The following is a 13,582-nucleotide window of genomic DNA, read 5'->3' as shown; positions in this document are numbered from 1 at the left end:
CCTGCCCAGCTCCCCCGGCCAGAACCCCCCTGCTCTGCCAGCCTGCCCCCCCCAACCTGGTCAGCTCCCTCGGACAGAGTCTCTCTTCCCCCCTCCCCCGCCAAGCTGGACCCCTCTCTACTGCCAGCCCCCCCAAAAAAGACCAGCCCCCCAGCCAGACCAGCCTGGACCCCCCTGTACTGACAGCCCCCGCAGCCAGCCCCCTCCACGGACATGCCCCCCAGCCAAGACCCTCAGGCACTGCCAGTTCTCCCAATCAGGACTCCACATACACTGACAGCTCCTCCAGACAAGCCCTCCCCCTTCGCTGTCGCCCCCCCAATACACTGACAATCCACCCTTCAGTGACAGTCCCCCCTCCTCCTACATAGGACCCCTCAATACACTGCCAGTTTCCCCCATAAAAGGACAGCTCCCCAATACCCTGTCAGCTCCTGCACAGTCAGGAACCCCCCCCCCCTACACTACCAGCTCCTCCTCAGACAGACACACACCCCTAGCCGGATCACGTATCCCATACACAGTCAGCACTTCTCTGTCCCATTGCTGCCAAGCACCGGCAGGCCTCCACCCCAAGCCCTGGAACTGGAAGGGACCCCCAGTCTCCCCTCCCTGCCTGCTCTATTTGGCCTAGGGAGCCTGGTGACAGAGTCACAATTCCATTCCCTTCTACACAAAGACACAGAGAAAGTTCACTCAATACAATTCTTTTAGTGCATCCACTTAATCCAGAGAAAATAAATACAGGCATCCTACTGATGAGATCCCCAGGCAGCAAAGGCTTCCCTGAGGGACAGAGAGAGATGCACACAATCTGATAGGGATAGAGCTCACAAGATTCATCATCTTGAGAGACTTCAGGGTCCACATAGACCACAACTCTGATACAACAATCCCAAACCTCCTTACACAGACCTTTTCGCTTCAGGTTCTCACAGGGAATCTCTCCAGACCAACACACAGTCAGCCACACCCTGGCTTGGAGCCTCCAGCTGGCTGTCAGTATCAGACTCATTCTGGGCAGAACTTTCCTCCTACAGGTGGCTTCCTTCCTATTGGAAGCCAAGAAGAAGCCATCACCATGGAGCAAGCCTGAAAACTTGTAGCAACTGACAAATCCCAAAACCTACTTACAGAAAATTCTACCCAACCAAACTGCATAAGAATTAGTGAGGCACCACAACCCTGCCCTGACTACTGCATGTGGCTGTCTCCCACACAGATCACATGTGTGAGGGACACAGATCTTCCATAGGAGCTGGACCCAGACCATTGAACTCAATCCCCCACGAACCCACACGGATCTCACCGTGTCCAGAGCTAAATGCAGAATGAACACACACATATGCCTTTTTGTTTGTTTGTTTTTTATGAAAATTGAGATTCTGGAGCTTGTCAACTTCCAAAACATGTACTGGTGAATCACTGTGACACTTAGATCCCTCCCCTGTTCTTCACCAGGTGAAACCTTCTATTTCTCTCTCCTACTTATCAAACGCCTCTTATTTTAGAGGACATCACTAATTTTAGTCCCCACGTAGCCTGTACTTCACATACATTTAGCATCCCCTTCACTTTCCCTGTTGAGAATTATTTGCATCAGAAATAAAGAATCCTGAAACTGAAGCTATAGAAAATGTCACACTAAAGGAAGGCATCTTGCAGTATTTTCTATTTCATGAATTAATAATATCTCTCTCTCGTTTTGAGCTCGTCATGCACTGCATTCCACAGATGGACATCAGCAGGTGGGGAAGTGACCCCCTTTTCTGTGCCCTCCACAGCTGCTTATGTCTGTGCTGCTTCTATCCCCGTATCTTGTCTTTCAAGAGTGGCCAGTACCAGGTGCTTCAGGGGGAATGAACAGAACAGGGCAATTATCGAGTGATCCATCCCCTGTCATCCTGACCAGCTTCTGGCAGTCAGAGGCTAGGGACACCCAGAGCATGGGCGTGCGTCCCTGAACATCCTGAAACTGATGGGAAGCTTCCCACCACATCTATTTTTGCCCCCATTCACACCAAGAGTTCCTTTTCCACCCAGTAATACCCCATCTATTTTGCTCTACCTGTGTGTTTTCCCCCCCTCCCCCGTTCTGATTTACCCCCTGGAAATCCGTAAGTCAGATTTGTAACCTCCTGTCCCCCAAATCTGTTTGCCCCATGTGGACCCCTGGCCTGTTCATGTCTCTGGTGCCCACCAATCCATTTCCCCAGTCTGTTTTGTCCCCTTATGCTTCCAGGGTATATTTTTATGCCCCCCCCCCCCGCCCCTTTCAGTCCTCTTCTCTCCAACTTCAGGTGCCGCAGCAGCTGCCCTCCTCTTAGGTCAGGCTCAACTGCCAGCAGAATCCATTGTCTTCACTCCCTCCACCCTGCCTCAGTGAGCTGTCTTAGGCCAGGCCAAGCCCACGTCCCAGTATACCTCCTCTTGCTGAAATCCCAGTTCCCAGAGCGAAGGGAAGCAGGGCAGGGATAGTTACAAAAGATGAACTGCTCCAGTCTTTACAAACACAATATGGCCATCAAGGGAACATTTCCAGTCTTCAGAGGGAAGATCCCTGAACAGGTTACAAGACAATTTCGATGCTACTTGGAATCCACCCCCTCTCTTCGAGTGAGGGGAGCCAGGCCTGCCAGGGCAGTCAGGTCTCTAGAGAGCAGCAAGTGATGACTGCATCCCCAGCCGCACTGTGCTGCTCCCCACCCATCTACTGCTGCACACGCACCTGTTTTTCCTCCTGGTGCGCTTTCCTTTCTCTCTCAAACCCTCCCCGCGCCGAGGTCCCAGAGCCCCACCTCCCGAGCCCTCGCTGGATGCTGTATTTTCAGCTCGAAGGGAGAACAGCAATAAGGACCATGCCTGACATTGCTGCTGGCCCCCAGGGCTGGGCAGAGTGGGAAGAAGGGTGTGCCTGAGGGTCAGCTCTGGCTCCCAGGGTAGGGGAGTTCAGTCATAATATTTATTACCAATGTGGGGCTTTCACTCTGGACACGCTTGCAGTTGAAACATAAATCAATTGCCCATGTCTCCTGCTCCTTACCATGTGGCTGCACAGAGGAAGTATGATCTGGTGACTAAGGCACTAGAATGGGACTTAGGACATGGGGTGGGGGAGGGTCAATTCCAAGCTCTGCCACCGACTCCCTGGGTGACCTTGGGCAAATCCATTAATCTGTGTCTCTGTTCCCCATCTGTAAAATAAGGATAATTACAACAAACATCTCCATTAAAACGTTGAGGATGCAAAGTCAAGCTGGTGATCTAAAGGTCCAAACTCTGTTGATGACTCAAGTTGTGGGTCAATATTGTTCCACATGACAGAATTTATGATTTTTCAGTTTGTTTTTTTAAATTGGTAAGTTACATCCAAAACTCCAAGTTAAAAGAATGCTAAGGTTGTAAAGTCAAGCACTCAGAAGTTATGAAAAGCCAGGATTTAAGGTTGCCTGTACAACCTTAATTCAGCTCCTTTATGCATATGCCGGATGATACAGTCTTAACCATGAGACCATCCTTTCTCTTCTTGCAATCCCCTACTTCATACACTACATACCTTCCAACTTCTGCGACACATGAGGTAGCGGTCCTACAGACGACAGTCTCCTTCACTACATAACCCTGATTCATCCTCCAGAGCAGAATCAACCTGTGCATTGAACGAGGCAGGAGTCCTGTGGAAAAATAGAATGTGATCATGTAATTAAAGACTGTTAAGAAATTCTATCAAGTGGAACTATATTGACCCCCAACTCAGGTGATCAGCAGGGTTCACCCCTTTATATCCACAGCACAGACCTCCACCACTTTAGCCAATGCAGTAAGGGTAGCATGTGTACAGTTATCCATGTGGACCAGCCACTAAAGGGTGATGTGAGACACTTTGCCAGTAGGTTTCATAGCTATCTGCTAACATCAAATAAAAGCAGAGATTCAGGGTGCTTGACTTCAATTCCCGGTTTTGGAGGGAGTGTTCTCTGTTGGATATAAACCTTTCTGACCCTGTGCACCCATTAACTAAACTATCTAATTCACTTGGCATCAATTGTGCTGTCTGTTTACTTTTTATACTTAATTCACCTTGAACAATGAAAATAGCCTAGACTCTGATCAGTTTCTGTTCTCTTGCACTAGCACAGAACTCTCTGGTTCAAATTCTGCAGAGGAAGTCAGGCTAAAATAGCAAGAACTTTATTCTTGGAAGAAAAATAAATTAATAAAAAATAGTAAGTAACCAAAAGTACTTTGACCTGACTGAAGAACAGTAATTCTAAGATTTCACTCCCTAAATCACAGTCCATCTGCTGCCAACTCCCAATTTATCAGTCATGGAAGAATTGGCTTGATATCCAATTCAGATGTCCTATCAGGACTTGTTTCCTCAAATATACAGTACAACACATGATGTAACATATTCTCAGTAACAAGCTCCCTCCCTGAGCTTTGGCTTCTGATCTGAGAAGCACACCTTGTTTTAGGAATGCTGCAGGAGACAGTTTAAATCCCAACAAATTGCTGTTTTAATTAATTAAAAACCATTAGAAATGCCATTAATATTAATTTTAAAAATAAACCCTAATTTTTTAACATAATGTACTGGGTTTCCCTAAGGCATCATTGTCAAATCAAGGAGAAGGGGGATGAGAAGGGAGAAAAGTCATTAAACAAACACTAATATCTGCAGTAGTAGCAAAGAGTATACAGCATAACTGGCCCAGCCCATTTTGAGTTGGTAGGCATGTCATCCATTTATTTCACACTTGTCATGCTGAAGGAGTCCTGCTTTGGGAGCATTATTAGGGTGTTTTTTCATTAAAACTTGTATAAAGACTTTTTTTTTTAATCCATTAAAATAGGTTGCACCCTGAATGGGGTGGAATGCTGCCAGGTCCTCTCTGCCACTGCACTAGTCAAGTCTAATCTCCTGTCCAAAAATGAAGTGAGTTTGGCAGCCTCTGCAATATGGCATTTATGTGCCATCTGCATCACAAACCCTTCTTGTATCAAACTTGTCTGAACCTGAGTAACTTCTCATCCATGGACACAGCAGTAAATGTAGGTGGGGATTAACAGCATAGAGAGGTCAGCTGCAGTGGAAGCCTGAGTTAATTATAACAAGAGCTTTGGTGACTTACCTTCAGGAAGTAGCTCTTTTGCCCCAGGGCTAATGCACTTGTTTTGGAAGTCAAGATCACAATTGTATCCCAAACAGGACTGTTTTCTCTAATTAATTAGTGGTGCTGCAGCCTATCATTAAGGAGTCTGACAACTTCCCTTCACAGCTAGGTACTGTGTGACAAGTTACAAATGTGGGAGATGCATAATTGCTAGAGATATCTTCCTGTTCCAGGGCACCTTCACTGCCATTCAAAGGAGAAAGAGGGTCAATTCCCTCCCACAATCTAATAATAGTATCATACATTAATCAAGCACCTTTCATACCAAATACCGTCAAAGCACTTTGCAAACTCATTCTACACAACCATATACAGGATTCACCTGGTTTTCAAGTGACATACAGTCTTACCTGGTAGGATGTTTAACAGCACATGGCAATGCTACAGAACAGCGTAGGATAGGAAGCAAAATAATAATAATAAAAATCCTTGTATCCAAATGAAGTTGCACGTTTCCTCATCGGGTTTGAATCCAGTAGAACAAGTTTTCCAAACCCCCATTCTTGGATTACCTGGAGGGATTAGAATAGAATGGAAGGACATGCAGCCACATGCTTGGATGCTGACCCATCCCATTAACAGAAGTGAGAGCGTTGAGTAAAGCTGCTGGCACAGCATGGTTAACTCCAGTAGGTCACTGGAAATGCAGGTGTGAACCTCTGGTCAGATAGAACTAGAGCACAGACAAGAAGACCCTGCAGGAAAGCCCATGAACAGCCAAACTTGGGGTGAGATTCATATGCTGTTGCGTAGGCTTTATTGAGGAGGGGGAAGAAGAGTACTTACTGAGACCTACGCTAAACAGAGCATCATACTTCAGTGCTGTCTCAAATTAGATGACTCCCTTTGTGAAAAGGGCCATCTCCTCAGCAGGTAGAGGGAAAAACAGAACAGGCACTTACTAGCAAGAGAAGATCAGTCAGCAACTGCCAGCTATAAAATGGTTACTTTGGGCAACACCTGCTTGGCATTGCCAGATTTAAAGGGCCAACTCCGAGCCAAACATGCTGGGAGAAAAGTTCATATAAAAGGGCAAGTGTGTGTGTGTGTGTGAAGAGAGTTAGTAGATTCGAGGTAGCCTCTGAAGAAAGTTTGGAGCTCAGTACATGCACAATTCAGTGTCAAGGCCTCTCATTCATAATGCGGTTAGTCTCTCTGCGTTTTTCTGTGGAGTAATTGGAAACGGAATGGGGGAACAGGTAATAGATCTATTACCAATTGCTTGCTAAACTCAGAGCAGAGGATATTGAGGGCTAGTATTAGGTTAGATGCAAATGTTTGGCTTTTAAAAAACACACTAACTTTAATGTCTCTCATTAAAGACTGGGGGTGAGGCCCTGACTTCTATTCCTGCTTGTCACAAACTTGGGAAAGTCATTCAATCTCTCTTTGCCTCTGTTTCCCCAGCTATAAAATGGAGGTGACTGACCTACCTTGCAAGGGGGTTGGGAGGCTCAATTACTTAGCATTCATGAAGGGCAGAGAGTACCCATCTGGATTTCTATGACTAGCTGTGTTCTGGGGTGTCAGTTGCCAGAGAGGGAGTTTGCCTCGAAAATGCTGGACATTGACACTTGTGATGACCCTTCTCGCCATTTGCTCATGCCAGTCTGCATTTGGTGCTTGTGCGCTGGCTCTACTGCTCATCTTGTACAGAGAATTTATTTTAAAAAAGGCCTAATTAGTTTCAAACAACATCCAGGTTGAAAGCAATTGAGAAGAGTGCATCTTTCTTTGTGTGAGTTTGACTAGTTGTCACGGAGTGTTGGGGGACTCAGGGCCCTGCACCCCCGGCTTCCTGCGATTCACCATGACTCTCAGCCAGCCAGTAAGGCAGAAGGTTTATTTGGATGACAGGAATACAGTCCAAGACAGGTCTTGCAGGCACAGACAACAGGGACCCCCTCAGTTAGGTCCATCTTGGGGTCCCCGGGCATCCCAGCCCAGCCCCCCTTGGGAGGTCAGAGCCATCTCTGCCCCCCAGCCCTCTCTCCCTGCCTGCTTCCAGCACTCTGCCTTCAGCGACCCCTCCCACAGCCTTTGTTCAGTTTCCCGGGCTCAGGAGTCGCCTCCCCTTCAACCCCTTCCTGGGTTCTCATGTTACACACTCAGGTATGCGCCCTCGGGCAGATCCCATCCTGCAATGCAGACCATCCTAGTCACACTCCCCTGTCAGCATTCACAGACCACAGTGAGAACAGGCCCAGTTCGTCACACTAGTCACCTTTTATGTTCTTATGGAGGCAAATCTAACTGCCTTGCCTTCTGCAAGGGCCCTATTTGTTAGGGGATACGGAAGCCAAGCTGCTGAGACACATCATGACCTACCAAAGGCTGACAAAACAGTAAGTGTTCTAAGCAGATCTTCTCCAAGAGACGCTGGGGCTGTAAGGGGCAGGTAGGAAGTATGTCCTCTAGTGGTAACTCTCAGCTTCCTGCTTGTACAACTGAATTAATTTTATGAACTAAACACAAACAGGGACCAAATACTCTCTTTTATGTATATTTCAATTGCCCAGGCAGTTTGGCCAACAAGATTTTCCTTTTCAACAGCTGTATCTCCAAGGACCTCTATAAAGGTCTGTGTTTCATATATAAACATCCGGGGATTTATTTTGTGTAGAAAATGCTTCAAACTGAAGTTGTATCGAATACAAATAAACTGAAATAGGAAGCCAACTGCGCATGGCATAGTGCATGGGGTGATGATCCCTCTAAAGCCCTTGAACAGAGCCAGTGAGGAAAAGGCTGGGAGGGCCCCTGTCAAAGGAAGGATAAATAGCAGCATCCTGCATATAGAAAATGACATTAGCAAAGATATTCAGCGAGGAAGCTATAGAGAAAAATATAGCATTAATAATAATACATTTTTCAGAGTACCTCACACAGAGGGTGTTGCAAATGTAAGCTAGAAACAGAGACCATTTCCTCCCACCACTGAAATGCAACCACCTCTGGGGTGGAATCCACTAGCTGCTTAGCAATGCCTAACAACTCTACACACAAGTTTTAGTGCAAACAGTAGAGTCTCATATTCACTTAAACTTGAAGGAAGGCAGTGTGTAATTCTGAGATACAATTTAGCCAGCATAACAACCCTCTGCTTGCAAAAAGCTATACTGGGATCTTTAATAACCACAAACTGCCAAGATCTCAGCTGAATATCTCATCTACAAGACAGCTCTTCCAGCAGCACAGCATGCCAACACCAAGCTGAAGCAAAAACTTCAACACGGTCAAGAAAGAGCCCCCCCTTCTGAGTCACTTACCCCACTTCTCACAGCACAGCTTGTACGTGTCCCACCCAAACAGTGATGGAGCCCAATGCTTCTTAACTTGTGTTGTGCCCTGTCACATTTCACAAACTGGTACGGGCATGCTGTGGAAGAAAAGATTAATGCCTTCTCTTTCCATATTAAATGCCTCATAGTTGAAATTAGAGAGACGAGGTGGGTGAGGTAATATCTTTTATTGGACCAACTTCTGTTGGTGAAAGAGGCAAGCTTTCCAGCCACACACAGCTCTTCTTTAAGTCTAATGTCACTGCTAACTATTGTCAGTGTGCACTTAACACTGGTTTCAGTTGCAGCTCTCATGCTGACTCAATGCCCTCTTTCTGTCCCTGATTCTGCTAAACACGCTGCATCAGGGACTTTCCCCTAAAATGTGGGCAGGCATTTGTACTTCACTCCCCATTTAAAGTAATTTCAGACACAGGGGAATAGCTATAAATCTCCGCTGCAATGTGCACTGCAGAGCTAGGGCTGCTGTTTCCCTGGGAGGCAGGGAAGGGGATGACATCAGGCAGCGGCAGAAATGCAGGGTCTGCTGGGAAAAGAGTACTGATTTTAATATGCAAGGAACAGTTCAAAGCTGTGCTAAGGGGTTTTAATTAACCCTGAATGCTATGGCAGAGGAGGCAGTAGAAGCCAGCAGCATCTCATTCATCATGTGTTTGGTTAAACGTCAGAAGCTAACGTTTCTCATGAAGATCCATCAGAGGTAGCCTAGGAAAAACCTGTACAGAAAATGGTGCAACACTACAGTAACTACAGCTTCTTATCTGCTTTCTGCAGGCTCCAGCCATCCAGCACAAACCCTGCCCTCTAGCCCCAGGTTATATAGCAACAAACTGCTCCACTCCTAGAAGCAGGGATAAGGATACCAGAGGAGGCTCAGGATTTTCCATCCATGCTTAGCCTGTCTCCCATTATGCAGATGCTGCACAGCAGTCTCCTTGCTTGCTGGGAGGGTGGGTTACTTGCTCTTATCACCGATGAAAGCCACTCTGAGTCAGCTACTGAGACACGTTGCGGGTGACGTAATTCCACAATACTGTCATTCTCCAGACAGCTGGGAACTGAGTCCCTAAGCCTCTCTGCAGCCCAAGCTCCACCCGTAGGAGTCTTGCCCATCACTGGCCCCAGCTGTGAATGATTGGTTCAGCAGCTTTTGGGGTGTCTTACAAATCCTGCCTAGCCTTCAGAGAGGAGAAACGCTCCTGGGTCCTAGTGCAGGCGGAGTTCTCTACTGGCACTACTTGTCTTTTCCCTCCAGTGCAACCATACAGAAGGCTATTACCATGCAGAGATTATTATTTGAATGGTGGTAGCACATTGGGGGCCCCACGCTGTGAGGAGATGTACATATACAACAAGAAAGATCCCTGCTCTGAGGAGCAGTCACACTCAAAGTCCAAATCAAACAGCAATGGAAACATTGCCACAAGTTTGTTTTTTTAATCCACTGAGAAGTCCCTCCCCCCACCTCCACATCACAAGCCTCCCCTGCAGGATTTGAATCCCAAATGTTGCAGTAGTGCATCAGACGCCCACCCCACAAAACAAACAGGCTTATTTTCATGGGCCAAGCAACAAAATGCAAAGAGCATAAATGTAGACCTGGAAGTTTGATGTAAAAACTTCAGACCACCTGAGCAGTATTTGTAAGAGACGAGAACGCCCATTTTTAAAAACACAATTTTTACATATTGTTTCCCCTAAAGCCCTCTGAATTCTCCAAGTCCTGGCTGGGACTGCCTGGGAGGATGGCAGTAACACTCTTAAATCTACACAGCAGTTAGAAAGGCTCTCAATAGCTTACATAAAATAATCACTTAAACTCTCTGGCTCACTTTTCTTTTCCCCTCTGTAACATGGGGATACTACTACTTCCTCTCTTACCTATTTAGATTGTAAACTTTGGTCAGGGACTGTCTCTTACTCAGTGTTTGTACAGCACAATGGGCTTTAATCTAGGTTGGGTAATAAAAATGAATATTCATCTGTCACCAAGATACAGCCACCTTGGTATATACAGCACCACCCAGCAGTTTGGGCCAGGAAGCAAAAAAATTACTTCAAACAAGGAAAAGTAGGCAGAAGAGCCAGATTCTATGCTGCAGCCTTCAGGAGGCACAAACCAGGAGATGGAGGCAAAGGTGACTAAGTCACCTTTATGCCAGCCATAACCTGATCTTGAGAGGCCAACTTGTTCCCCAGTGTAATTTAGAGTAGCTTACCCCAATTGCCAGCTGCTCTGAGGCACTGAAAAGATGAATGGTCAAGCACTCCATCCACACAACAGGAATGGCATAAAACCACATGCAGCAACTTTTCTGTCTGTAGAGCAGCATGAAGGGCCCCTAATAGGGGACTGAATTGGTCCCAGAGTTTTCAGCAGGACCCTGGGGTTAAAAAACAAACACACATAAACGTGCCAAGGAGCACATCTTTTTATTGTGTAATGCCTAGCAGAGGCCCAATCTCCATTTGGGCCTTTAGTTGCCACAGCAATATTTTTTAATGGCTACAGCTAATCAGAGTCATAGTTGTATCGGTCATCTGAAAGCTGGCAGCAGACTATGCTTGTGCCCCAATTCAGTAATCCATCAGAAGGAAGAGCACCACCAGGACGCAGTTGGTGTTAGTTCTTCAAAGATTACTCCAAGACTGCCCAAGGAAGCGGTGACAAAAGCACTCCATTCTTTTACCTACTCTTGTTTTGAAAGCAGTGCCCAAGGTCAGCCAGACACCAGTAAAGATTCATTACCTGTGGCTTATGAGCAAGACATTTTTGCTCCATAAGAAAAAGTCAGCATCTCTCCTGCTTAGTACTTCGTAGAGTTCTGTTCCATCATCAGAGCTGTATATGGTGAGCCTGCTATTTGTGTTACGCTTTCAAAGTGTGAAAGGCACACTTCTGCAGTGCTGGCATATGTGAATAAAGCTTTAAGTGGCTCATGTTGCAGAGCAGAATAGGTTGCTCTCTCTTACTGGTGTCTCAGCTTATTCCCTCAAGCCTGAGCTTCACCAGATGATGAGGTATCCTACCTTTTGGCTCAGGAATTCTTCATATTAATATGAATGCATTTGATGTGAGGCTCTCAGTAGTACAGACAGAAAGGTGTCGGGGCCCCATGCTCCCATCTCTAGAGAACAGGGGTAGGAATAGTTTAAGAGCAGGCTTGGTAAGGAGTCTGGTATTGGTATCTCTGAAGCAAGTTAGCTACTGGAAATGCAAAATATCAAATCAAAAGTGGAATGTGTGCTGAGATTGTATCTAATAGGTGGTCTAACGTTTGCCAGTCAGTGAATGACAAACTGGTTACTAGTATAAGAATATCAGAGGGTAGCCGTATTAGTCTATATCCACAAAAACAACAAGGAGTCCGGTGTCACCTTAAAGATTAACAGATTCTGAAGTGGGTTTTTTACCCAGGAAAGCTTATGCCCAAATAAATCTGTTAGTCTTTAAGGTGCCACCAGACTCCTTGTTGTTTTAGTATAAGAATACTGCAGAGTATTTTGCTATCAGTTCGGTAGTGCCATTCTCCATCCTCCTCCTCCCCTTTCACTAGTGAACTAATGGAAAAAAGTTGCTTCCTAGAACTGTCAAGTCCCAAACAACTTCTGGTCATTTAAGATATCAAGGGACTTAAGACTAGGCTTGTTACCAGTGGTATCCTGACCTAATTCCAACACTTCCTGTTTCAAATGTATGTTCTCCCTTCCATCCAAAATGTTGATGCAATAGAACAGCAGCAACTACACCTCATAACTGGCTATAGTTCAGGGGCAGGTGAAGTTAGGTATTTATTCAGAAAGCATAGTGGGGATGTTACACAATAAAATGATAAATGCAAGACTTCCTACTGAAAAAAAGTGTTTTGACAAAGGCCTATGCTATTGCTGCAGAGACAAGAGTAATCTATGTACTATTAGCCTAGTATTCCAAGAGATTTCTAATGTCACAAAGGGCAGCCGAGCCCAGAGTACTGGAGGCTCACCAAGGAGCTGAAAGCAAGACTCAGAAGATCACAGGGCAAGCCAAGAGAGGATTGTAGCAGACCGTAATTCCCTATCAAAATAGCTAGCATAGATGTTTGATTCCAACTCACTAGATTTTGCTAGCTATGAAACAGCTAGTTTCCAGTACATGTAATACCCAGTTTCACAGCAAGTATAGTGTTTTTGAACACAGAGAAAAGAGCCCCTACTTTGTTTTCTTTAGCGACGAAGTAGCGGAAATTACATGCCCATTTCAGCAGAAGTTTGTTGGAAATGTAGTGCTTGTTCCCTCTGTCCTTGCTAATGAACTTTTGTGCTCATGGAGTTATTAGCAGCGTAAGCCAATATCTTCTATTTATGCACAGGTCAGGTGCTAAGCTGTAGAACCAGCAAACTTAAGATGAATCATGTTTTTCTATCAATGCTGTAACTTCACGGCCTAGAGATCCTGCTGAAGGAACAGAAGCTATGCTTTGCTCTACATCTGTACTTTGGAGGAGTCTGGATTTTGTCTAGTGAAGCCATGTATTAAATGAAGTTATGATGTAGAGAAACACTTGTCACCTATCTGACTAGCAGTAATGCCTGGTTACAGAAGGCTTAACAGGTGATTTTTAAGTTGAGCCACTACTAGTCTTGCTAAAAGTAAGATGGAAAAGCAGGTAATTTGTTTAACAGAAACTCTATTTTCTATGGCAATATAATTAGTAAAGAATAAGTCCCATCAAACAGATAACGCCATTTCTGCTGAAAGTTATCAAGCATTCTGCCTGATTAAAACTGTCCCTTTTCCCCACTTTTTTTTGTTGTTTTTTTTTTTTAAAAGAGTTAACCATATGGGTCAGATGAACACAGCAAGACTATTGATTATTGGATGATTTATGCCTCTCAGGTTGTGAGGTAAGATTTTAGAGGCCTATTCTGATTACCTTCTTTCTTCCAGCTCTTTACATATACCTGACATATTTTAACTCAGCCTGGTAGAATTAAAGAGAATGCTTTATACCATTTGATAAATCTGGGATGCCACGTTGCTGTTTCATGATTTAAAGCACTGGCTTCTACTGGTTTCCATACCAGCTGCTGCTAAAACGGTCAGAATCAAAAGTAAAAAAA

At 45.4% G+C, this 13,582-nt stretch overlaps 1 long non-coding RNA gene across 1 annotated transcript; it reads right to left on the bottom strand.

Moving 5' to 3' along the window:
* Window positions 1-722: 722 nt before the first annotated feature.
* Window positions 723-9,543, bottom strand: LOC117868686. The gene is made up of 5 exons (XR_004643694.1): window positions 8,447-9,543; window positions 5,528-5,689; window positions 3,557-3,674; window positions 3,044-3,194; window positions 723-1,052 (listed from the first exon to the last, which is right to left on the bottom strand). It is a non-coding gene; the product is annotated as an uncharacterized LOC117868686 (long non-coding RNA).
* Between the last annotated feature and the right edge of the window lie 4,039 nt (window positions 9,544-13,582).

This window comes from Trachemys scripta, chromosome 21 (assembly GCF_013100865.1).
Source record: "Trachemys scripta elegans isolate TJP31775 chromosome 21, CAS_Tse_1.0, whole genome shotgun sequence".
In the NCBI taxonomy this organism is placed as follows: Eukaryota; Metazoa; Chordata; order Testudines; family Emydidae; genus Trachemys; species Trachemys scripta.
The sequence above is the reverse complement of the archived record's forward strand: the minus strand, read 5'-3'. Positions and strand labels throughout refer to the sequence as shown.